The sequence below is a fragment of the Centrocercus urophasianus genome, unplaced genomic scaffold (genome assembly GCF_019232065.1).
Source record: "Centrocercus urophasianus isolate 14NV4802_14NV808 unplaced genomic scaffold, USGS_Curo_1.0 seq_12, whole genome shotgun sequence".
Classification (NCBI taxonomy): domain Eukaryota; kingdom Metazoa; phylum Chordata; class Aves; order Galliformes; family Phasianidae; genus Centrocercus; species Centrocercus urophasianus.
This window is the reverse complement of record NW_024884364.1, coordinates 23,859,464-23,887,200: the sequence shown is the minus strand read 5'-3', so window position 1 is coordinate 23,887,200 and position 27,737 is coordinate 23,859,464. Positions and strand designations below refer to the sequence as shown.

At 34.4% G+C, this 27,737-nt stretch overlaps 1 long non-coding RNA gene across 6 annotated transcripts in view; it reads right to left on the bottom strand.

The window, feature by feature from the left end:
* Window positions 1-20,615: 20,615 nt before the first annotated feature.
* Window positions 20,616-27,737, bottom strand: part of LOC122155962 — a 31,347-nt gene continuing 24,225 nt past the window's right edge. For 5 of the 6 annotated variants that reach the window (XR_006167341.1, XR_006167342.1, XR_006167345.1 and 2 more), the window contains 2 exons: window positions 26,103-26,223; window positions 20,616-23,592 (listed from right to left, as the gene is read on the bottom strand). This is a non-coding gene — a long non-coding RNA (uncharacterized LOC122155962). The remainder of the gene's footprint in view (window positions 23,593-26,102; window positions 26,224-27,737) is intronic. The other variant, XR_006167346.1, reaches the window with a different exon arrangement.

Below are 27,737 nucleotides of genomic sequence, written 5' to 3'. Positions count from 1 at the left end.
TATTAAGGAGATGACAGTTATTATTCTTGGATGTATCTAGAATATGGATCAATCTTTGAAAACACACAGTTATATCTGTCTATAGATACAGCTTCACCTATCACTAGAAGGAAAATGTTAGTTGCAGGAAAAAAAAAAAGATATTTTTCCTTTCAAGCATTTTTACTTTGCTCTTCTTGAATTACTATTATCTAAGACTAATAAAACTAATTCATTAAAAATAACAAGTTTTTAATACTTACGTATAAAGCACTGCTCAATTTTCAAAAAAATAATAATAATATTTGTTGTTGAAGACAGATCTTTTTTTTCTTTTGTGAAAGAAACATGCTCCACATTTAAATCTTAATTTCATGGGATGAGGATGCGTTTCCTGACAGCTTTTTTCCTCAGTCTACATAGGTTGCTCTGGAAGTAATGCCTCCTATTTGTTTCCATGGATACTACAACAGATAAAAAGAGAAATGTGATGGTATTTCATAGAGCAACTTTGCTTCATATGTACTTCCATGTTAGACTATATTTTGTCAGACTGCCCCTCTGCTGTCATCTGTCACATGATAAAAAAATATAATGGAATACTGGTAGGAACTTTTAAAGTCCTTGTTAAAAAAAGAAAAAAAAATACAGGATTGATTGAAACAAATTTGTGATATTTCAAAGAGAGTATTGCTGAAATATTTGAAAGATTTTTTGCAAATATATTATCATATTTTTGATTAATTTATTACCAATAGCAGTACTCTTTAAAAGTTCTGATGTCTCAGACTCAGTTTTTAATTTTGTTCCTCTTTGTCACTGCATCTTCAGAAATATCCTTCACACAGACTGCAAAGACACATAGAAAAGCAAACAAAGCCTTCATAAAAACAAGTAGAGCATGTGAAAGTATGCAACATTTCACATTTCATGTTGTAAAATGTAATGCTTGGGCAATTTTTGAGTGAGGTTCATAATTTAATACACTGTTTCAGGGTTATCTTTAATAGCAATAGTGAGGGTATTAATGGAATGGCATATTGAAATCAAATACTACAGCTTTTAAAAGTAACTTTAACTTACAAGTTCTTCTGGCTGCAGAATAGTTGCTGAATCCACTACTGTGGCTGTCAAGTGACATACCCTACGATTACAATGCAAATACTGCTAGATCTTGAGAGCACTAACACCACTGTGTATGCCTATGTCCATATACAGACCATTTTATGCACCCAAAATGCATCTTCTCAAGCAAGGATGAAGTCAGTTTTTGATTTTGATTTTAATTACATTTTATTCTGGGTTGTTGGTTTTTTTTTTTTTTCATTATGAAAACATATTTTTATTTGTTTTAATTTCATTAATAGTTAAGAATTAGGATAAATTGTTGTATTCCATTAACAATTTCTAGTAGCATATAAAAGAACAGCAGCAAACCAGACAAAGTAGCTCCTCAGAAACTGAAAGTTTCTTAATGAGTTCTTTAAGGATTATGTCGGAGAAAAGAAAAAGAAGAGTTATAATTTTGTTTGTGCAGTTTGCTATTTCTTTTTCTGACAGAGGCACTGAAAACTGACTGAGTGCCTCAGTCCTTTAAAATTTCATTACATGGAACTTAGGTTAAAAGTCTGTTAAGGGACTGTAAAAATCCTTCCCTTGAGAAATTTTCTGGAAGAGAAGATGCTGAGTTGGGAAATAGAAGCCTAGTCAACCAAAAGACTTACAAAATCAATGACAGAGGAATGAGTTAGTAAAACACTTCTGAACAACTTCTTGGAAATATCATAGAGGTCTGCAAAAAGTAAAAGTCATGCTGGCATTCACGAGGGCACTTCACCAAACAGACAGGAAGCCTTCATAAAACAAACAAACAAAAGAACAAACAAAAAAACACTGCTTTTTTTAAGAGAAATATTTAGCCTCATATAAAATACCAAGAGCTAGCACATAAATCAGGGAAGAAAGAAGGACAAGCAGAAGCTAAAGCCATTGGAAAATTATATTTCATATCTAATAATAGCAGTAATTACTAGCTACAAATGTAATAGGACACCAGAAACTGTTTAAAAGTGAACTGTCTCCCTACCAAGATGTTAGTTCACACTGACAATCTAAATTCAAACTGTAGTTTTAATCTGTAGGTAATGACCAACCTTGTAATTGAACTCAATGCAAAGGTCTGGACACATAAGTGATAAATAGTAATGAGAATATAATCAATATTTCAGCTTGCTTTAAACCTGAATGCAAGTTTACTAAAGAGGCATAGCTAACAATATTATATTTGCATATTACAATGCTACAATGGCATAGCCAGAGAAAATTTTATATTAGTATATGACAAATATAATCGTCACAGAGTCAAGAGGAAATTATACCTCCAAGGTACCTATGCAACAAAATTGCCAGGCAGGAAAAGATAGAAAAAAAGGGGTGAGAAATATGCAAGGCATCCTGCTGAAAGCACAAGGTTCTTGACAAGATGAGTGGAAACAAGCTATGTGAGGAGCAGAGATCTCTCTTCTTTGGGGAGATAATAACAGTATTGAGCAATAAAGAATAAAATTGGAAGACACGTCCATCTTTTTTTGGACTTCTCTCATTGAGGATCTCACAAGTATTATCACTTTGACCTTAGTGACTAATAATCAGAAAGGGTCCCAGTCATCAGTGCTGTCTGTACAGCAACATTCCCATGATGATGCACACTTTAAAGTAAATTAGAATACAACTGTCACTTATTATCTGAGGGTTTTTTTTTTTTTCTTGTATAGATAGTGATGAAAACTAAGCACTAAAAAGAAAAATACTTTTAATAAACTAATTTACCAGTTTTTTTGTTGCTGTTGTTGTTTTTTCCAGACTTTTAAATAGTCCCATCAAACCAATCTCTTAAAGATAAATTGATGAATAGATAGAAGGATAGATAGGTAGCCAGACAAATGGATTAAGCTGCAATATCATGAGTCCCTCAAATTTTTTTTCCTTATAATGTGGCAGACTTTAGGAGAAAACTCAGATAAACTGCTACAAAATGAAGAGAAATTTCAGTCTGGGTAACAAGAGATGGTCCTTCTGAGAACAATGAATATTAAAATAACAGGCCAGTCATTCTTACTCTTGTACCTGACAAGATCTTGGAGCAGATCCTCCTGAAAGCCCTACTAAGGAACATGGAAAATAAAGGTGAGGTAATTGGTGATAACCAATATGGCTTCACCAAAGGCAAGTCATGCCTGACAAACATGATGGTCTTTCATAATGAAGTTTCAGCATAAGTTGGTAAAGCAAGAGTAATTGATGTCATCTACCTGGAATTGTGCAAAGCATTTATCATTTTTTTGCATGATATTCTGGTTACCAAATTGGAGAAAAATAGATTTGATGGATTGACTGCTTATTGGATAAGGAATTGGCTGGATGGTCACACTCAAAGAGTTGTAGTCAGTGGCTCAGTGTCCAAGTAGGAATCAGTGACAAGTAGAATTCCTCGGGGATCAGTGCTGGGACTAGTGCTGTTTAGTATCTTTGTATGCAACATGGACAGTGCCATCAAGTGCATCCTCAGCACAAAAACAGGTTGGACAGAGAATGGCTTGAGAGCAGCTCTGGGGTATTTAGGGTTATGGTTGTTGGAAGACTTAACATGATCTGGCAACATGTGCTTGCAGCCCATACAGCCAACCACATCCTGTATTATATCAAGAGAAGCATGACTGAGGTTGAGGGAGGTGATTCTGTCCCTCTTGTGAGACCCCACCTGGAGTTCTGTGTCCAGTTCTGGGGTCCCCAACACAAGTTGCTAGGGCAAGTTCAGAGGATGGCCACGAAGATGAGGAGAGGGCTGAGGCACCACCCCCATGAGGACAGACTGAGAGAGCTGGGACTCTTCAGCCTGGAGAAGACTCCAGAGGAACCTAGAGTGGCCTTCCAGTACCTGCAGGGGGCCTGCAGGAAAGCTGGGGAAGGACTTTTTATGAGAGAATGTAGTGACGGGACAAAGGGAAATGGTTTTAAACTGGAAGAGGGTGGATTTAGACTAGAAATTAGGAAGATATTCTTTACTGTGAGTGTGATAAGACGCTGGAAGATGTTGCCCAGTGAGGTTGTGGATGCTCTCTCCCTGGAAGTGTTCAAGGCCAGGCTTGATGTGAACGGGGCTTTTGAGCAACCTGGTCAAGAGGGATATGTCCTCGCCTATAGCCGAGGTGATGATGGGGATGGGTTTGGAACTAGGTGATCTTAAAGACCCATTTTAACCCAAGCCGTTCTATTATCCTATGAAAACAAAAATGTTTATCTCAAACTCTTTCCTTATCTATATGTATAAATTTTGGTTGTACATCTTCAAAGTCATAAGTCTATAGTTTTGAATAAATTCTCTAGAAGCCTGGCTAGAAAAGCTTGTTTGTTCTTTTAGCAGTTTTGTTTGTTTGTTTGTTTTGTTTGTTTGTTTCAACAAGATTGGTAAATAATTTAACCACAGCAATTCATTCATACCTTATTTGCTTTCTCCTGATCCTTTTCCTATTAAAGACAATTATGGAATCAGTAAAATGACATTAGAACTGTTACATGCTGGAAGAACAGCTATGTTAAAATCAGTTTTCAAAATTACTTTCTGTAGCAGCACTTTAAATAAGAAGTGTTGAGAGGGATGATTCAATTAGAAATTTATCTACTTATGTTGAACTCATTAAAAGTAGATTTATTCACTAAGACTAGTTTGCTTTTTTATGCAGAAGGGTAATAACTAAATAACCTAAATTTTGTGAAATTCTCAGCTTTTTAATATGAAATCATACAGTTATTCCACTTTTATATTTTATTAGACAGGAAAGGAATTTATGTCATAAGATGGTAGATATCCTCAAGGACAAATTAGAGAATATGTCTCTAATTGTAGATACAACATATATCAATTATATCCTCACTGTTTATATGCAAGAGTAAAAACAAAGAGAAAGAAAATATCAAAATACAATCTAATTTTTGCATCAATTTATTTGCTGATTGTACATTGTCTAAAGTTGCATACGGGATAATAAGCTCAAAAGAATGACGTAAAATAGAACTATACATCTTGTATTTCTATATGAAAAACTCTTAGATTTATATCTATGCACTTCATAATTTTATTTATTAATTAATTTATTTCTGAAGCTAGCTGAAAGACAGATACTTTTCTAACTCTAGTAGTAATGCTGTGTCATATTGCCAATTTTCTGTGTTACATTTCATAAAACCAATCAATGGTACTTCTGTTCCTGAGTGGCAGGAAAAAGATCTCCACAATTACTACATGCTGCTAAGCTTCCTAGCACTTAGCACTGAATAATCCTGATAAAATTTACACAAAATACATAGCATTGCTATGTGTATTAGACTTTTTTTTGTGTTGGCAATGATCACCACTAATACAGTTTCCAGAGCTTGCCAATAGATCAAACAAGAAAAACTTTGAGTGTATGTAACTATTTTCAGTGGTCATCCTAAGTAAATGCCTTTTCAGTAACAGGAAGCAGCAAGCTATTGTTTACTATTTCAGGTCTGAAATCTATAGCCTTGGGGGAAAATGTTTAGTGTATACGACAGTATTTTGACTGAATTTAGGTGAATTGCTAAGAGAGAAAAAGGGAGAAATAACTTCTAAGGGAAAAGAAGGCAGAAGTAGACTGGCCAAAATGAACTGAAGAGGAGATGGAAGGGCTGAATAACTTCTCAGTATTTCAGTTCTGGCTATATAATTCTGTTCAGATTATCTTGGAAGAGCTAAATTAATTTTTCAGGAAAATCAAGTATACTCTTCCTTAGAATCCTAAAACATTTTGTTGATTTGAATTATATATATATATATATACGTACATATACATGCATATACATAAAATTAAAATGGACTTAAGGGAGATTCCCAATCATACCTTCTTTCTATGAAGTGTGGTTTATTGCAATTATAGTTGCTTTCACCTAGTCTAGTACTATACATATATATCACTACAGTAATCTAGCTGTAGACACTTTTGTGACACAAAGAGTCTTCTAGAAACAATGCCATAGGTGTTCATTATAGCTATATCTTGTGCAAGCAACTACAGATATTTCAGAGGTTATTGCTCCCAGACTCATTTGAGAATCGTGGAGATACTTCAGCACTGTATTCAGATCTGACTGGTAAGTCCCCTTGGAGATCATCGCTCCTGCTGTGAAGAAGACATCTTTGTGCCTCCTACTTACAATCCTTCTTTGGTTTTGCAACACTATATTAAAAAAAAAGCTCTTTAACTGGGTCTTCCAGACTATGTGTACAATGTATCAGTATTTTCCTTAACAGGAAGAAGTTCAAAATGCTGTAGCAAACCACACTGAGGCTGACTTCTGGATTTGAACTTTCAAGTATTACCAATCCAGTCTTAAAAATAAGACTACATTCAGGTGTTCTTTAGAAAGCCTACAATACTGCTGGACCATAACACTGGTTCTGAAGGCTTCTATTGTAACTTCTAATACTTCAAGTATAGCACTACTACTCCTAACTTTTCTGTCTCACTATAGGGTTAATTTACTTTTAGATAACAGTCACTCTAACTCTTCTCTCTGAATGCTGTTTGGATACAGGGATGTGTTTTACATTTATTATTTACTTTAAATTTGGGCATATGGAAAATCTACCAAAGAAGGAAAAAATAAGAAATGAAATAAAAAAAGTAAAACAATAAAATAAAAAAATAAAAAAAAAAAAAAAAAAAAAATGAAAAGTCATCCCGTCTGTACTAGAATCTTGTGGATTAAGAACCTATCTAGTTCTCTTTGAATTCTGACAGGCAAGTTTAGAAACAGATCTTTAAAATGCTCTTTACTTCTTTATGCTAGGATGTTCTCCTTTGCAAGATGCATTTTTAAGCCTAAGAGAGCAATCACTGGATGCTTAGGAGATTTTTATCTCCTCCATAAGCAGCACAAAGCCATTCAATGGCAGCATGATACAGGCCACATTTCTTCCTTGGAGCAATGCAACTTACATTGAGGCTTTCCAAAGAGCTTTGAGAATACGTTATCAAATCTATGCCTACAGTCAGAATGTAAATAGCATCACTTAGTTCCTCTTTTTGTTGACTCTGAGCTGGGTGCAATAATTTTGGTTCTATTTATAACGGAGATATATTATCCAAGAAGGTCTTGTTACAGAAAAACAAGCTCTCAGTTGGACTGGGATTAGACATAAACACACATCAGTGAGATACCTGGCAAGTATAAATACCCTGTAGGATTGTAGAAAGAGAGGGAAAACATGCTGGAAACATTATTTTAAATACATGTAGTTTTTAAAGTATAAGCATAGCAACAGTACTTTGTTATGAGTACTTTTAAATTCCTACTTTTAGTTGTTACACTGTTCCTAAGACAACTAAAGGATTTTTGATTTTTCTAAATCTTTTATATTTTCTTCATTTGCTCATAGGAAAACAAAATTGTATTACAAATAGATAAATACTTTTTAGAGAAAAATCCATAATTTCTGGAAAGGCCCTCATGTCACAAAAATAATAGTTCTGAAAGAAATAATATGTGTCAGTTTCTGCATTTCTCCCTTCACTTCTAGTAATAATCAGAGTCCTTGTTGTATAAAGTATTTACCCTTTTGTAGATTCTTCTGTTATTGTGTTTCACTATTGTTTCTATTTAGGAAAGGCCAGTACTTTCATTTTCATTTAAACATACTGAAATACGGGCGTATTTTGTAATGGTGTATATTTTTCATATGTCAGCTCTTCTGTTCTTCAGCAGCTTTTATTTCTGGCTTTCCAACCTATCTAACCCTTATGCAAATTAGTCCTAGTAGCAAAAGTCTTTTTTAATTAAGTTGTTCAAACTACTACTATAGCTTAACTCAAGGGCAATAGGCAAATAATATTCCCTTCTCAATCACATATTCACAGAGGAAGAAAAAAATGAAGAAACTGTCTATAAATATTTATTAGCCAGTAACTTTTTTTAACAGTTCTTCTTTGTGCCACAGATCTGACACTAATCTGATAGTTAGCAATTTTTTTTTTTTTAATTTTTATTTTTCAAGCTTTTATTGCAGAAGATCGTGTTAAATAGTGATGACAGTGAAATTTTCTTATCAGTAGTAAAACAGTTACAATATTTTGTCTTCATGTTAAACAGACCATTTCCTCCTTCTGGCTAGTTCAAGTTCAGGGAAACAAGAAAAATAACTAGATTTTTAAAAGGAAATTAATAAACAGAATACTTACTTAAGCTGCTGAAATCTCATGGCAATTGCTTACAAGGAGAGAGATTGCCCTCACTCCCACTCAGCAGAGCCAGATTTATGCTTTCAGAGCTGCTTTGCAGGCACTGCCCTATTATGCCAGTCTACAGATAGCAACAAAAGGTCTGTGTGGATAAAACAAGGTTACAGAGAGAGGTGTATTACAAGAGTATTAGTGCATTGTTATCTCTGACCATCCCCGCTTGGCCCCGGAGCTAATTCCTGTGCACTGCAACCCCAGGCTATCAGCTAGCAATGTCAGGCTCCAAATCCCAGCCTTCTCCCATCGAGCCAGTCGTCCTGGCCTCAGACAGGTGTGCTTCTAGACTCATACAGTGTGTGGGCTTCAGCACACCTTTCCAACACGAGCACTGTTTAAATTTACTCACTCTGCTGAATCATGCTGCCCAGGGAGTTCCTAGTGCCCCAGCCCAAGGGCAGCATCCAGCCTTCATTGCAACATACCATATGTTTATGTCATCATAGAAAACAGAACAATGTTGCAATACATGGCTAATCCTACCCCCGAGACCTCTTATTCTGGCAGAAGGCTTAATGCCCAAAGGCCCCTCCTTCATAGTCTGTAAATATCCTCAAAAACAAGACTGAGAGAACTTTTGCCTTTCTGCTCTAAGATCATAGATTTTGCATGAATTTGTAAACAGGAATTTGCAAATACTAATAATTTGTTCTACTGGACATCACAGTCCTTTGACTGCAACCTTTTTAGAGTATGACAGGGTAAATATAACGCAGCTTTCTAGCGACTTGCGGAACAACCTATAACGTATAAAGTAGTTATAAAGCAGGTATGTTTAGTCAGTGCTAGATGCAGGGGGGATAACTCGTTCCTAGCCTACACATGGAAAGCAGGTAAACCTCTTTATTTATGGAGAGAATATTGATGTTATTTCTAAGACAAGGAGTGGCTATTACAATTAATTCTAGGAATTCATTACAATATTCCATGTCTATTCTACAACCCAAACTCCACCCCTAACTAATGCTTCCATGCATGCATGATGCCTTTTGGTAGTCGCCCCGGTGGTCATGGGAGTGAAGGCCATATGTCATCCCTGCAGTGTAATTCTGACCCTAATGTAGTTTGAGGAAATATTCCAGATTCAACTGGTTTAGTTTCTGGGATGGTTTCTAGGATGTGGCTCCTTGGACGAATCACCAGGCTCCTTGGGTTATGGTTGAGACACGCCATATCTTTCACATTGTTCATGCTCAACTACTTTTACAATTTTAAAAGTGGAAAAAATTATCCCTTTATTCACTAGAATTCCCTCCACATTTCCAGAAGATGGCATATTCCTTATTAATACATGTTAGGACATAACAAATAAGGCTCAATGAGTAATAGTTCAATTGACATTCAAACCCAGAGTGAAATCTTTTTCATTGAGAAAAGGCATATATTTGACTGATCATGCTGCCATTCTCACATCTCGGAAGTTTTGAATTGGGTTTGGCCTGTATGCACCTTTCTAATAGGTTGGACAGAGGGAGTGCTTCATCCACCAATGCACACATCACCAACCCTAAGGATAGGTGACGTTGCCATGCAACCTGCTTCTCTCAGAGAGTGAAAGTTGGCTATGACTGGAAGACCAGATCCGAATCCTGGTTTCTCTCTGACTCTGTCTGCACAGCATTTGGTCTCTGAACTAAATGATCTTATTGAAGAAAGCCTCACCACTGCGCACACAAGGCAAGGTGTCATTTACACCATTTACACTTCATGAGACCACAGTTCCTGTCAGGGTCAAGTTAGGCCTAGATGTTTGAAATTGTGTTGTCCTAGACATGGATCATTTCAAATAAGAATTATTAACTCTGAGAGTCTATTTTACATTGAGAAAGTGCCTCAATAATAGCATATGTTTTACTGCAATTAATGTATTCCAGTTCACAGATAGGTTTTTCTTTTCATCTCAGACCTTTACCTACTATCATTCAATTCACTATAAATTCCCTATTTCTTCTTTGATAGAAAATTGGATTCAGGAACCAAATTATGGGAAGCAATTAAGCATTTGCTGAACTCTCAGGGAAAGAACCCACATATGTGGCTGTACTTACAAGATTCACATTCACAGCAAACAATAAGGAGGATCATTCTTGCAACAAGAATTACACACATAGAATTCACTTCTAAAGTACATCTTCTGTGAAATAATATGCACTTTTGTAGGTCATTTCAATAAACTGTTGAGGGAGATTGAAGGACTTTACCTCAAAAGGCCAAGAAAATACTTCAAAACAGCTGGGGGCTGGAAGAACGTTAGGAAGAAAATCATATATGCATGTCATGTTCTTGCTGCAGTATAGATATCCCAAACTGTGCATCTACTTTTATTCTTCATGAGAGGGAGAATAGTGGGGTAGATTTTTAGTGGTACAAAATCAGTATACACCTTCTCGTGTTCTTCACCTCTAAATGCTGAATTCTCCAATGCAGTTTGGAGATGATGGTGCTAAGTTTCTCATACTCAGATGATTTGTAGGAATGAACAAAGCATGTATGAAGTTTTTTTTCCTACTGAAAGATGGAAAAGAAAAGAAAGCATGCATTGTGCCTGTATGCCTACTAGGAAAGACTATAAAGGTTAGTTTATATTTAGAGGAAAAATAAAAGTTGTTGAAATGAAATAAAAACAAAACAAGTGACATTAAGTAAATTCATCTATTTAAAATTACTGAAATCAAGCTTGCTTAAAATAGCGTCTTTATTAAAATAGTTCATTAATAACAAATGCAAATCTGTCCATCAGCACTGATAATGACTATGACGCAATGACTGTCTATGAAGTAATATGATTCTGTGTAGAATTTCATTTTCCGAGTAAAGCTAAATACATATATATATACTGTCCTGAAAGAATTTTTATTTTTTAATCTGTATAAAAAGTAGAAAATATATATAGATACCTATATACAAACAGAGCTAGCATGTTTTCAAATATTTATTTGAATGCATTTTAGCACATATATCTGTAGAGATCAGAATCAGTTATAAATGCAGTACATTAATTCTAGGTGTAATTCACAAATGCATTTAAAGATTTTGATTCTATCGAAGTAATTGTACAAGCATTCTGCAGTTGCTCCATACAGAGATTGAATTCTTGTAGTTGTTGCAGGTTTGAAAAGTTTATTCCTTCAACATTTATTTATTTATTTATTTTCTGGAGAGATATATCCCTAGTTCAGCTTCCTAATGCAAATATATTTGTATTTATATGAAATTTGATCAAACTAATCAGTTGCCTTGTGTTGCTTGCGCTATCCCTGATGCATTAGTCTAAAAGTAGAAGAAAACCTTATGTGTACATATATTGAATACTCAGCTTCCAAACTGAACTTGAAAACATATAATGCCAAGTTATTTTGTCATTGGGTAAAGCTCATTAGACCGCCACAGAAAAATAACACCAGAACGAAAGCACAATTTACCCAGCTGGGTGAATAGAAAGGCTACATATACGTTTCCTGATGACATATTTGAGAAAAAGTAAGTACTGGTAGGCATAAAAAAAAGTCTGTTTTACAGACACTGATTGTGTTTGCAGAATGATGGGAGGGCATCCAAACCAGGAATCTGTATCAGGCTACTGCAAAAATAAAGCAATTGTGAATAGGCTAAGAACAAATAAACTGGATAGCAATCCATTTATTTCCTTCACCATAAGGAAAGGAAAAGGGCTAAAAGAACAGCTGCCTTTTAATGAATAGAGCACTACTCAGCTAACATACTGACACCCATACATCAACTTTACATACACACTATCCTACAGAAACTAATGCAAAATTATTTTGTCTGTTCTTATGTTGTAATAACTTTTATATACCAGTATTCTAACATGGCCATTTTTGCTACACACACAGTATGTATACACACACACACACACATACATATATACATACACACATATATATATACGTACATATATGTATATATATTTACTGAGTAGTATAAATTGTCATACTTCAAAAGTTGTCAAGCCCAAATGCTACTCCTCAGGCAGCCAGCTGGTATTACATGGATGGGCACCCACATGAGGTCCTGTACAGCTTGCACTCAAAATTTATCTTTTTCACTGAAATTGCTCCGAGGTTTTACAGCTTGACAGTATAAGAGCTGACATCAAACACTAGCAGATAAACTCCCAACAGAGTTGGAAGAGTCTGCAGAAGAGAATTACGGAGAGAGATGATTGCAGTCTGGTTAGGCTAAGTAGAACTTTCTGGTGCATTCAGGACATGGCAGAGCTTCAAGTAATTTTCATTAATTTTTTGTCACATTTTTATGCAAACTTATGGAAACATTTTATGATTAATTTTATCTTTTACACCTTTAGATGGTTTCTTCAGGTTAATTAAAATCCTATAAAAGATTTTTACTTTCTGCCCCCTACAATCATGTCTCAAAGGAGACAATAAGTGGTACAACAAGCATACTTAAATACTTACAGATTTTGGAGTGTAGTATCTCTTTAATTTAATTTCTGTTTATTGTTTCCTAAGAAATTGGAACAAAAATTTGGAACAAATAGGGATTATTATATTGCAAGCTGTATACAAAATGCTTTGAAAATTCTTTAACTGTCAACATCCAACACACTGGGTGGGAGTCAAACAAAATGCAGATGTTGACCGATGTTTTCATTCACAAACAAAACGGTAAGTAAATAAAAAAATAAATAAGAACAAGTATGGGTGGGATCTCTTTTTAAACTTGTGTTTTTCACATATAATAGATACCTTAAAGCCACAAAAATCCCCAAAATTTACCACTGCAAATTATTGCTTCTAATAATTCTTTTTTAATAATATGCTTCCTGCTGTACACATGATAGTATAACCACAAATACATTCTTAGAAAACAAATACACAAAGTTCACACAGATTCTTGATTTGTAAATGAAGAAACTGCTATAAACTTTGACATTTTATTATACTATAAATTATCACCTTTCACAGTCCCATCATCTTTTCCAATACTCCAATGAATATTTAAACATTGTATCTTATCACACATGATTATGTTGCTACTTTATTGCATATTATGTTAGATGCCATTTTAAAATATTTATTTTTCTTATTTCCTAAATGTGAGAATCCTTTGTTTTTTGGCTCAAAGCTTGCTTCCTGAGGTATTTTGTTGAGGAGGCAAGTGATGGATTTTGTGTGGCAATCAACATCGCTGAGTGGACAATTTTACATCTTTGGAGCTGTTTGCCTTCGGAAGATAGTGCTCAGGACTGTTTACTTTCAAAAGATCTAGCCTGTTACCAAATAACTCCTGTTTGCTATGGAAGGCTGGGGGATGATACCATTGTATCCTGCGAAGGCAAGATACAAGTTGGCGCCTCCCTGCTTCCTCTTATCTGCTGGCAAGGCCAGGAAGATAAGAACAAAGGAGTTTCCTGCTGAGATCCCAGAGCCAGAAGCTGCCTCTCCAAGGAGAGCTGACTCAACCACTTTGGATTTGAGCTGTCACTCCAAAGACAGCTGACTTGACCACCTTGAAACCATTGAAAAGGGGCCATCATTGCCATGGTCGTCATCGTTGTGGTGCGTCGTCGTCGTTGTCAACAGAACAACTCTGCCTGACGACCCACCACTACTGAAGATCAAAGACTGAACTACGAACCTCACTGGATCCGTAGTGGTGACTATGTCCCTCTTGCTTCCTATAAAGACTCTTTGCCTCTTCTTTCCTATCTTTTCTATCACCCTCCTTCCCTTCCCCATTACTCTAATTCATAATAGTGTCCATCCTCCCCTTCCCCATTTCCCTGATTTGTAATAAACTGGTTGGACCAACATTTGAATCGTTGTTTCTTAATCTCACGCCGGGTATATAGATAATAAAAGAACCTCCTCTCCCTCCTATAAATTGGAGCGAGACACTAAGCTAGAATATGCAAGTTTAAAATTAAAGATAAAAGCTATTATCTGGATCCTTTGCAGTCAAGTTTTCACATAATCTATGTCTCTACAGGTGAGCTGGTCAAACTTATTTTAGTTCCAGTCTTGTAGTTTTCCATGGCAGTAATTCACGCTTTAGTTTTCCCCATTTCCTTATGGCCACATTACTGATCTAAAGTTTTAACTCTGTTTTGTGATTGTATTTCCCATTTCTTCCTCTAAATAATACAAAACAACAGCTTATATTTTATAGGGAACAAAAATAATGTATTACACTTTTACAATCTTTACTGGCTTTTGCTTGTCTGAGCTAAAACTGTTTTGGTCTCATGTGGGCTAATTATCTGTAAAGTATTGTGAAGCATAAGACAAACATGTCCCAGACTGACCTAGGTAAATGCATAAAGACCCTCCCAAGAGTGTTGATATTTGACTTGTTAGAGTATCTGTCACCAATGCTTGACTTTCATGTTCATACAGTCCATGACAATTTGTTCCAGGCTTTGGCTTCTCTTTCTTAAAAAGGTATATTAAGCTAAAACAATGCACTATTTACAAGATGTGTTAGAAGTCTGACTGTCTTCAGACTGTTTTAAGATTGCTCACAATATGTAGACAATGGTAAACATGCACAAATAGTGATTTATCATCTGAATGTTTATCTGAGAAGAGTCCTGTCATAAGATGGATACACAGTATATCATTCTGTACCTTTCCTTAGTTATATAAACACTTGAATAGAAGAGTTACAAGTGTCCTTCAAATTCTGAATCTATAATCACTTCTTTAAGGATATTGTAATTGAAATTTATATCCAGGGAGATATAATGACAAGTCATTTTCTAACAGTTACATTATTTGGAGGACAGTACAAAACACAGACAAAACAAACTACTTCTTGAAATATGGCTAACATATGCAACAAGAACCATAATAAACAACTCACTGTGGTCTCATACAACTTTTATATTAATGAAATAACATTAATTTCAATGAATTTACTGTTGACTCATTTAGTATGGGCATCTTATGCTTCTGCTAGTGTAATGCTTCCTTTTTATGCGGACCTCCATAAATAGAACCTACCAGAAATTACAATCTAAGCAGAAAGTTAACACTTAAAAGTGATGTTTATTAAAAAAAAAAAAAAAAAAAAAAAAATACATGACTCTACAAAAATAACTCCTTAAGGAAAAAACAAATGGAACACTGCTAGGATGTTCCATGTCCTGTTGAGAATCCATCTTTCTTTTATATATATGTGATGATTAAATACATTCTGTTTCTTTCTGTTTATTCTGTATTTAAATGAAGAGCCTACCAGTATGTAGAAGGAGAGTACTGGCTCCTTTAAGAGTACTTGGTTTCTGTAAGTGTCCTCCCAAGCAACAGGATGATAAGAAAAAGAGGTGGTGATGGCTATATTCACTTGTGCTCTAAATAATAAGAGTAGGTGAGAATGTGAGAATGCTCAGTCCAGCATGGTTTGATGGAGGACTTCAAAGCTGAGAAGTGATTGCCACAGTCATAATTTGTGAGCTAACAATGGTGCCATCTGCTGAGGGTGTCTGTGTGGCATTATCTTCCCCACACCTGGTATGAATAGGGCAGATGGGTGTACTTGCTCACAAAATTTTAGTCAGAGCAGCTGGCAAGAAGTAGGGTGTTGTGTCTGGGTCAGGGTATTAGGTAAGCAGAGGTTCTGTGCTGGAGTGGCCAGTCATGTAAGTGTCCTATCTTTGTCTATGTGTTTCCCTGGGATATTGTGTTCAACTTTGCCACGTATTGAACCTGTGATGATGAAAGCAGTAGCTGTGTCCACTAGCAGGGGTAGAGACACCAGGTCCCTGGGCATGGGGCTCTGCACCACCACTTGAGCAGGAGTGATCCTGGCCAGTGGGACTACAGGAGGTGGTTGCACTCTGCACCTCAATTAACAAATGGTTATGAGAATATTCACAATCACAACATCAAGCGGAAGTATTTGGATACCTCATTAAAATCAATCTGTTTTATATGTCATGCATCTTTCCTTTATTATGCAGAGAAGTATCTTGAAATCTTAAACATTTTATGAAAACCTGAACGTTTTCAAGAGTGCACAAATAATACTCCAGAATGAAGAAAAGAGCAGTAAAAGTAAAATGCCCAAAACATTTATGTAAGGTACGGTACAGGGTTAAAGAGGTATTAAATAGTAATAAATACAATATTTTTGGATATCATTCTAAATCATTTTTTTTTTTAAGACACTGAGCAGATTTCCATTATTTTATTTCAAATATTCTGCTTTCTAAGCAGAAACAATTGTTCAAATAAATCAGTTCTGTTGGATAAAATATAAATCTTCAAGATCACTTACGTTTGAATTTATTCACAGTTGCCATGATGAGCCTTATATAAACTCAATTAAATTTTATTTCAAGGTTATAAAATTGCAGTAATAATGCACTAAACCAGAGTAAATCATTATATTTTAAATGGCAATGCGTTAATAAGCCTTAAAAAATCCAGAAAATAGGAGATTAGGTCACAACTGCATAATATACTTTCAGAGCAACACCAGATGTTGCAGTAAATGGTATGGTTATGGAAAAATTGATTTCTTTTCTATTGTGATGCTAGTGTTCATGAAAATCAACTTGATGTTAATGACATTAATCTCGTGCAGATATGCTCTTTCCGAGGAGACCTAAAACTTAAATCCCAATGCTTATGATCATAAAAATCCCATTTTGTTTTTTGAAGACGGGTGATAATAAAGATGCCTTGTCTAAAACTAAATCTATTCCCCTTTCACATTATTTGTTAGAATTCCCAAGATTATAAAGCAAACTCATCTTCTGACTAAGGGACTTTTAGAGTATTCTTTGTGCTGCTAATACTTGTATTTGTCATATTGTATAGTGGTAGTGAAGAGTTCACACTTGTTTGGGCTTGTACAACTTTTTGCTTGTATTAGGTTTTAAAAGTTTAAGTACGTCAAAAACCTTGCTATAGTTGAAGAAACTACAGTCCTTTCATAATATATCAGCCCATAACAGTCTTTAAGTAATGACGTATAATATTAGCACTGTACTGGCATCTCTGCATGTCAACAGATGTAGCTTTGAGACAGCAAGAAATAAATCAACAGCTCAGATTTCTTCTGACTTTTATTAACTCATACAGATGAATAGGATACCTTTGATAAAAGAGGTTTAGAAGCAGTTGTAGGATATACATTGTCTTCTTAATTGGCTTTCTCCTTTGGAGAAATACACATGTGAATAGACTACGGCCATGAAGAATTATTGTTATATCACTGTACATTTAAAACAGTTACTATTTTGTTCTAAAAATTATATCTGACCTTAAAGAAGATTCACTTCAGATGTTCTGATTCTTCTGATGAAGTCTTATATTAACAATTTACTAAATGTTAATAAAGATATTATATTTATTCAGGCATAGATAAATGTTTTATTGTAACCGTGATTTATTAGAAGGGGGAAAAAAGAAAAATATGTATTCCTTGTGAGAAATATATGCGCTTATATTTCCAAGCAGTTTATGGCAATAAAATAAAATAATGTTTCAAATTTAAAATTAATTCTATCAAAATTGGTTATTTAAAATGTTAGATTTACATCACCAGCTAACTCTGCCAACGACAGATAAAAGAGGTGTGTTTAATGGAAAAAATTCTTTGAATCTGCACTTGTTATGAACATAAATACCAAGCCTCTGACAGTACTAATGAGCCTGACTGTCCCTGTTCTTTCCCTAAGTGCTATCCCTCACCCTTGCTCCAGTTGCTCTATGCCTGCCCCATTCCCTGTCTAGGGATGGTGTGTCTAATCTAACCACTGTGAGTAAATACTTAAATGTGTTATCAAATGTGCAATACTAAAATACATTGACTAAACTCTTCCACAGAATTCCCTATACGTGAGTTGTTGGATTATTTTCATGTGATACGGATTCCAGTCTCCACTCCAGTGAAAGTACAAATGGGAATATATAAAGCATTGATAAAATAGCATAGATATAGAAAATCCAGTGAAATTCTGTGATTATATGATAAATTTGCTAAAAAATACTGCCCTTGTTTGAAGCTGTCTATGCCAATAGGGCCACAACTTTCTGCAATTCAATAGTGTTAGATGAAATTTAAGAGATATTAAATGTGCTAAAATCTATGAGAAATGATCATCAATATCTTAATTTTATGAGGTTTCTCTGGTTTTGTTCCCATTGCTCCCTGGCTCTAGAAAGCAACAAACTAAGTACATCAGATTATCTTAGGAGAAATTAAATTGTACTGAGGCATTTCCAATGTTTTGAACAAGGTTCATTGTATCTCCATTGACACCAGTTAATGTTTAAAGATTTTAGGAGGATGTAAAAAAAGCTCATAAAATCACAACCATTATAGTCTTGGGGAAAGTTGTGTGTTTTTCATGCAGAGCACTAATTCTCTGTATTTTCATGCTGGACTTGTTTTTTTATCTCATACTACTTATAGGAGGCCATTACTTTACTGAGGAGTAGATGGGAAATACAGTGTACAGCCAAGGGACCTACAAGTGCCACTTTACTAGGCATACACCATTCAACCAGGAACACTAAAGGGATTAAGAAGGCAGCTTTGTATTTTCTCAGAGGTACGCTAACATTAGCACCACACTGGATTGTATGACAGTTACTATGGTAACTATTCCTTCTTTTCCTACCACTAAAACACACATTTGCCAGCAGAACAAACCAAGTAATTTAAAAACCTGTGAGGCAAGGTATCATGAATTCCTTTCAGAGTGAAAATATTTTCAACTTTCTAAATCTAAAGACTGTCTGCTTTACTCTTTAGAGTTATATTTAGCCCTTGTATGCACAAGAATTTTGTCAGATTATTATGGAGAAACTCATGCAAAAGGAGCAGAGGAATGTCCTAAGAATGCCATGAACAAGTTAGAAAAAGGAAAAAGATAGGAAGACATAAAAGAGGGACAGGATACAGCAATGCAAAAATCTGGTTTAACGAGTTTATATTTATTAGTCCTTGAGGAAACATTGAAAGTATATGACAAGTGATAAAGCTGAAAGCTGAAAAATTTAGTCATGATTACTAGAATACACATCTGAAGTGACATTTAGGAATTTGAGAGAAATTCTCCACAAACATAACAGTCATCAAACAGTCAAAATCCAGATCACACAGGAGCAATATCAATAATGATATCCTGTGTAATATAATTCTGCAAGATAATTTATAGAATTATAGATAAGCACATTGTGCCTACTGTACATACCCAACAATGTATATATTAGGAGCTGACACAAGAAAGAGAGGAAAGAAGTTAGACACATGTTTTGAGAGCTGTAATTTAAGAAAAAGCTTTCAGTCAGTGAGTATCCTGTGCTTACCTCCCTTAGAAAGCTGTTTGTTTCCATTCTGAGAATTTACTGTTGAAAACCTCTAAGTTCCTAATAGTGACTACGGCCATCTCAAAGCAGAGGACTGAGAAGATTAAAAAGTATATATATAATCTTCATTTTTCTGAATTTCTGAATTCCCTGCCAATTCGCCTTCCTCCGCTCCCAAGTTTGTTTCAGTGAATTTTCATTAAATTCTTATTTAGAGAAGTAAAGGAAAATACAGGAACATATCCTTTGCCAACGTTTTTTTTTTTTTTTTTTTCTGTAGTATGATTTCAAACAAAATTTGTATGCACTATTAGAGAAGCATGAAGACTGTTCATTCATAGTGTGGCAGCAAGTCTTCTCTAACACAGCTTATGCATTCTTACACTAGAACACTGCAGCAGTATAAGCCTTATGAATGCAGAATCAATATCAACAGGATAAAAAAGCACTGTAAGCTGAGGAAAGCAAGATCCATCTCTTTAAATGCTTCTAGACAAATGCAATGTTGTGGGTTGAGGTTCTTTTTTCTGTGATGCAGGGCACTAGGCCCTACCTATTTCTGTCAAGAAGTGTTATCACATTATAGACAGGCTGGTAGGCCCCAGCAATCAGTCAGCCAGCCTTTCATCTGGAAAGGAAAAAAATTGAATTAAAAGAACAAATGACGTTATACTGCCATTAAAAGTGTAAAGATCTTCAAGATGTGCATCATAGATATATATGGATATGATTTAGAAAGGAAGTTTGAATGGAAAAGAAAAGAACAAAACAAAAAAGGACAAGTCATAGAATCATAGAATCGTAGAATGGTTTGGACTGGAAGGGACACCAAAAATCATCAAGCTCCAAATCCCTAGCCAAGACATGGCCACAAGCACCAGATCTGGAACTAGATCAGTTTGCCCAGGGCCCCATCCAACCTGGCCTTGAACACCTCCAGGGTTGGAGCATCCACAACATCTCTGAGCAAGCTGTTCCAGAATCTTACAACTCCTTCTGTGAAGAACTTCTCCCTGATAGAATCATAAGTCTTTTATCTCTTTTGAAATATCTTGGATAATTTGTCAAGAGAGAGCTCATCAACTACACAACAAACAGAATACATTTGCTAAAACAGAGCTCCAAATGCAAAGTCTAACCTTGAGAAATACAGTATGGACTGGTTGATCTTGAGGAAGAAGTGAAGTCCTGAGATGAAGGATGGATTACACGAAGTCAGCAAGAGAAATAGCAATTTATTTTATTTCATCACTTTTATTTGCAGATATGAAAATAACAAGAACTTTGGGGCATGTAATGCCTCTGCTTACTGGGGGAAATTGTAATCCACAAAGGGTCTTTTCCTTACTCATACGTTACATTCCCTTCCTTTGATACCGGCTTTAGAAAATCTCAAAAAAAAAAAAACCAAAAAAAACCCTGAAAGGTTCTCTTTCTATGCTTTTGGTTTGGTCATAAAATGTGACACTCACTTATAACAACAAAAAAATATTTTGTCTTTTGTCTGAACAGACAGAACTAAAAATATTATTATCATCAAGATATATTATTTAGAAGGCTTTTTTAATTGTGTTTTTGGTCTTAAAGGTATATATTCTCTTTTTTTTTTCTTTTTTTTTAAAGTATTCCATCTCCGTATTGAGCAGATTTAAACACCACAAAATGTCATATTCAGCAACATAAACTTATTTTTGGCCTGCTTCAGTTTTTCCCCTATAAATCATATATTTCTAAAATGCTGAGTTAAAAATATATTTGTATAGGAATTTGGTACTTCTACCACCATTAACATTTTATTCTGACAGCTGCAGCGCCTTTGAATTAAGGGTATCTTCATCAGAAGTACGGAGTTAGATGCAGCTGTTATAATTCTGCCAATTTGCATATAGTCTCCAAGTAAGCATCAAAATTCACTGAGATGTTTATGTACAATAGTACATGGCATTACCTTCATAGATGCCCCTGTGTCAAAAATAGGCGAACATCCTGTACCTGAAGTGAAAGGACAGCTCTTTATTCCTGAAGAAACCTCTATATATTCTTCGTAAGAATTCAAAAGGGCTGTGATTCATTCTGATTTTGAACTGGAAAATAACCTAGATTTTCTTCTTCAGAATTTTCATAGGCTTTATCTTTAGATCAAAAATTTCAAATCCAATCCCAGTTCCCCTCTTTGTCAATTATTTATTTATTTATTTATTTTGCATATACTCATTGGTGAGTTGAAGAGATAAAATATGTGACTCTTATCTGAAAAATGAGAGTTTCTTCATTGCAGGCATCAGAGTTAATTCTGATTTTTGAACTTGATGATCAGAGATAGTAAAAAAGAAATATTCTAATATTTTTCCCTCTTTCATTTTTTTAACAGGAAAAGAGATATAAGGACATAACTGTTCTTTGTGTTCACAACCTCAGCACAGAGAGCTACAATAAGCTGATCAGTGGAGTCATTTAACATGACTGACATTCCATATGAGTATTAATCTCACAGGTCCAGTTTTGATCACTCTGTTAAAATCAGGTTTATTAAGGGGTAAGATCTTGTTTCCTTTAAATGCATACCTTGGGAAATATTTACAGTTTTAAACCAGCAAAGATGAAAACGTGCATATGTGGACTTTGATTGTTGAGATGATAACATACCCAAGATATGTTTGACATTTGATTTCCTCATACAGTGCATGAGAAGAGGCAGGAACTTTATAACGACTTCAGGCAGTGTGGTAACTAAATAGAGATGGCATGCTCCAATACCACGAGATGAAAAGTTGGAAACAAGAGTCCTAAATGAAACACTTCCTGTAGCTCCTTAAGAGCTCCAGGGAGAAAACACCTTTCAGAAAAGATTAACAACCACAACTCTCTCCTCTCTCCTTCTGGACAATTTTTGTTGTTGTTGTTGTCTTTTTTTTTCTTTTTTTTTTAAAGACAGAATGAGCAGTGTTATTTCAAATCTTCAAAGCTGGAAAAGCTGTAGTCTCTCAGTTCTTCAGTTCTGCAGCCTCTATTGACAGTGGGAAAAAAAATAAAAAAATAAAAAGTAATGCAAAGCAAATTGCACCCATATTCTCTCATATGAGTTAATTGGTGAGGAGCTACAGACTTTCGTAAGAGCAGGTGCTTCTCTCTTCCTTTCTTTGTTTTCCGTAACTGTTCACAAAAAGATCTTTGTGAAGGAAAACAAACAAACAAGCAAGAAAAACATGGAGTTAAAAATAATTGTTTTGTCTGAGATAATGTTATGTTGAAAGGCTTGCTACTAGAATTACTTTAGCAATTTTTCTGGAGTCTATAATACCAGCCAGCTCTAGTATATATCAGTGGCGAACTCTGAGGTTCCAATTGATGGATGTAATTTTGAAGTTAAACTACCTTTGTTATTGAAAGCAGCAGTGACAAAAAGAGTCAGCTTCCTTGGCTTCCAAGTAAATATAAAAAAATAAAGATTTAGTAAAATATAAGAAGAAACAATTTCAAGAAATACCTTTCAATTAAAATAATTCACAAGTGCGATAAATTCCAAAATCATAAAAATATTTTCTTCCCCAAAATGTAAAGTATTTTGAGAACTGACTGTTCTCAAATAATTCAGTTTCCAGGATGTAGTAGATTTATAACTAAGAAGTGCCCTGGAGTAGCAATTTGCATTTGATCAATCTCAAACACTAATTTATAACTGTACCTGTTTGAGTAACTTATAATGTTCTATCAGTAAATACATTCTATGTATTTCAATATACAAAGTAATTATTAATTTATTCTTGAAGGTTGCCTTAAATTCAACAGATACTTTTTAAAGTATTCTCCAGATGCACAGAAGAGATGAAGAAAAACAAAGGAATAAACACCCAACATGCAATCAGACAAAAATAGAAGTAAGATTGAAAGCTGGTAAGTCAAAAGACTTCTGACAATGTTATTTTCCCCATTGATTCTTCACCTTCCTGAAGAATATTGGTAGTCAATTCTCCTTACATTCTGAAAGTATCCTGTAAATGAATAAACAAATAATATCCAACTATATTTTTGTTTTCAGGAAAAGACAGCATTAAGGACATAGTTAATAACATGTTTATTCAAAGCTTTAACTAGGACAAGCCTTTACAGAAGATGCCTTATCAAAAGTAGTTTAGAAATTTGAATTTATCTTCCTCTTCAATTAAGTAAATTAGGAGATATTGATAGTAATTAAGTAAACAACAACAAAAAAACGTATAGTAAATCTTATCTTTAATTTCTTCAGAGCTATCAATTTACTTTCTTTTTATATAGAAATACATATTTCAGTTATGCTTCTAAACAGAAAAATTTTCTTTGCAACATTTGGTGAAATACATGGGTATTGTGTGACCTACTCAATTTCATATGAAAGACTGCCCAATTTGGATTATGTTTTTTTTGTTTGTTTGTTTGTTTTGTTTTGTTTTGTTTTGTTTTGTTTTTCCAGCTAGGAGAGTTCTAACTACAGAACCACAACAGTAGCATGTACAGTTTCAAAAAAGAGAAATCAAGATATTTGCTGCCAGAGTCTGGGTCACTTTCTCAGTAATGCTGTGTGTTCTTCCCACCTAGCAAGCTACTTCCAGGAGAGAATGTGTAGAAAGAACTGTTTCTGTTTTTCATTCACACACATTTCTTTCTGTGAATATTTTCATGATTTCACTCAGAAGAATAAAACTTGATTTGATGTCCTAGAAAATTCCAGGGGAAAAGAAAATGATTGTTTTGGCCTCTTTTAGTAGCATTCTCTAGAGCTATCTCTTCATTTGCAAAACTGCTTATTCAGCCCACCTCCAGTAACCTCAGAGCTAACACCTAAATTACAAATGAGATCTTTCAAACCTGTTTACGGACCAGAGCACATTTTCAATACTTGAAAAACTGTAACTCCAATTACAATGAAACATGTTTGGAGACATAAGTATGTAAGATTGCAGTTTAATGAATACTTAGAACTCTGAAAGAGACCATTGATTAATATTTTTCTAGGAATGAATTAATCAATCTGAACTAAAATCAATCTTGACTTCAAAATTCAGGAGAACTGAACTCATTTTATCTATAAAGCAATACAAATGCCCAGCTGCCTTTCCTACTTCAAACAATGATGTTCAATCAAGAAGATCAGGATATTTTCCTAACTATTATTTTCATTGATCTCAGTTTTTTTTTGGCAATTTCATCTTCTTTTTATCTCTATTCTGACTGAAACAAACAAACAAACAAACAAATTAAAAAAACCTTTGCCATTCAAAATAAAGTAGTGAACAAAAACCAGTTCCTCTAGATCTATGAGACAGGAATGAACATATAGATCCTTTCTTGTTTTGTTCAAATGTAAGTTTCTGATTTTAAGTATAAGTTTCAAGTTTACTGTCTTTGGATTTAGACTTAGGCAACCAAACAGATCATACACAAAACTCAAAAGTAAAAAAATAATGACAAAAATAGATGTATATAATAGAGAGAAAGATGGCAAGAATGCAGCCTATGGTGCCTTTAATTTATTCAGAAGTTACAAACAAGATGCTTGTCAAAAGAATTTTCAGATTGCTTTTAACGTTGTCACTGCTAGTCAGGTTGTTGTAAAATGACGAAAGAAATTTATTCAAACTTATGGCCCATAGCAATAACAAAGAAACAGTTTTCAATAAAGATTAAGCATGTCTTTTAAATATTACCCTACATGCTGTATACTTGGTTCAAAAATACCTTCCTCCTTTTTCATTTTTTATTTAAGACTGATATCACAAATATAGTCCTCAGCTGAGTTTTAGCACTACATGTGAAAAAGATGGAAGCATCTCTTACAAAGTGAAATCCCAGTCCTATTGGACATTGAGTATGTATTGCATTTAACTTGCATATATAATGGAAAAATATATATAATCTTGTATTGAATGTCACAAGAAAACAACAAAAGTTTCTTAATCCTTAGCAGTGTATATGTACATACTTTGTCACATTGGATAAATTTTCTAATATCATTTGAACACACTTTCTTTTCATAGTAACCGCACTAGATACTGACTGAATAAAATTTTCAGCCAGCAAGATTTCCTTGCCAAGTTATTCATGATTAGATGATTAAATTAGCCTCCCTAGCTATTCTAGTTTGAATGTCAACTGAAAACTTCTGAAGATTAAGATGATATTTTCTCGAATGACTTGGCTAACTATAGATAAATTGCATTCTGTTAAAAACTCACTGGTATAGTGATGTCTAGATAACACTGCCCATCTTAATGATATTCTATACTTCTTTTTTACTAATTATGAAGGACAGTCTTTGTTTACAGGCCTAGCTGGAACTCAATTTTTTTTTCTTCTTTTTCTGTGGAGAACCAAAATGATCCATTTCCCATGGTGAGAAGGGTCTGAAAAGAGAGACTCAGAAGTTTCTGAAACGTTGACTTTTTTGAAGTCAAAGAAAGGAGAAGGAAATTTGGACATTTTGACTATAAAAGTGACGTTAAATATAATCATTTTGATTCCTTACCTTTGAAGAATTTGACTCACATTCAAGGCTCTTGATAATTTTTTTTTTCCACTAAATAATATGTTTTTCACACTCTGTGCAGTTTGATCAAAGTCTTGCTTTATCCTGTCACTATTAACACCTGCAGAAAAAAAGTAGTATAGCATGCTTGTTTTGGGAAGAGTGATTTTTTTTCCTTTTGAAATCTGACTTGTTATCAGTAGATTTATAACAGTATCATTATTTCAAAGAAGAAATTGTTAAAGCGATGACTAAATGAATATACAACTTCCTATTATTGTCCTCCACATCTCCTGTTATGGCAAGAAAATGCAATTCTTTGGTAGCAGACAGGACAAGCAGTTCCTTAAACACAAATTGCAAGGATATACCAACAACCATAATTCTCTATCAAAAGTTTAGTCACTGTTGATTTCATTAAGTTAGTTGTTAAGACATATCTGATAATCTCACAAAACAACTGTGTCTCTGTGTTTAGATACCTTTAAACAATTTTAGCTCTTGCTGTTTGATATTTTTTTATGTGTATAGTTGAAGTACAGAAATGCAAATAGTGAGGCAGAACTACTATTAAGTTGAGCATGTTCTTAAGAATTACTTCTGAGAAATTACTACTGAAGCCTTTTCCTAACTAGAGAAACCAGCAGTGATCCTACTCTATAATTCAATGAAGTCAGATGTGTAACCCAAATATCACGACTGATTGCGAAAAAGAGTTCTGACTCGGGCAATAAGCATTTGGTAAGAAGCTAGATATAGCTCAGTTTGGAACAACAGGTCATGAATGACTGAAGAGCTAAGTCTTTCACTGAAGTCTACATTTTGTTTAGTAACCTTATTTCCTTTGAGAATGTAAGCCTCGAGATCTATATGTGGGGATAAAAGCATTTATATGCATTTATATGCCTGTGAAGGTTAACATGAAACTAAATATACACTCTCAGAAACCATGGTAAGAATAGAGACATGTAAGTACTTCAAGATAGAATTTGCTCTGGTGGATGCATTCTTCATTTGGTGGATGAAGATTCTGATTGCTCCTTGTTACTGAATTCTTAGTTACAAGCATTCTTTTTGCTATCACAACTTTATTTGCAGGTATAAAAATGTTCTTTTAATTTGTTTCCTCACATCATCTGCAATGAAGAAGTGTGCTACTTGTAACCAATAATCCCATCAATAGTTTATAGCTTATGTGTTAGGAGAGAGGGAAATAGAGGTTATGTGAGCAATATTAATGTTTCATTCTTTCCTTCTATGGTCTTTATTTCTTCTTTAGAACAATCATACTGATAATTACAGATAAATCCTATTTAACTTTCCAATGCAGAAGTTAAGGATGTTTACTAAATCTCATTTTGTTATTAGACTGAAGGTTTCATTCTTGCACATAACAGATTCATGCAATGTAGGAATTCACTGTTTTTTATTGCCTATGGAAGAACATATTTGAAAATAAAGTGTGTTTGCAAAGAAAACAAGATTCCAATTTTTTTTACGTTGTTACTTGTAAAATTATGAAAAATAAGTGATTTGAGCAGTAAGTGTAACCTTCAAGTCATGATCCTACTGCCTCTTGTGGCAGTATGGGACACGTGCATGTAAGTAGTTTTTTTCATCATGTCCTGGGTTGAG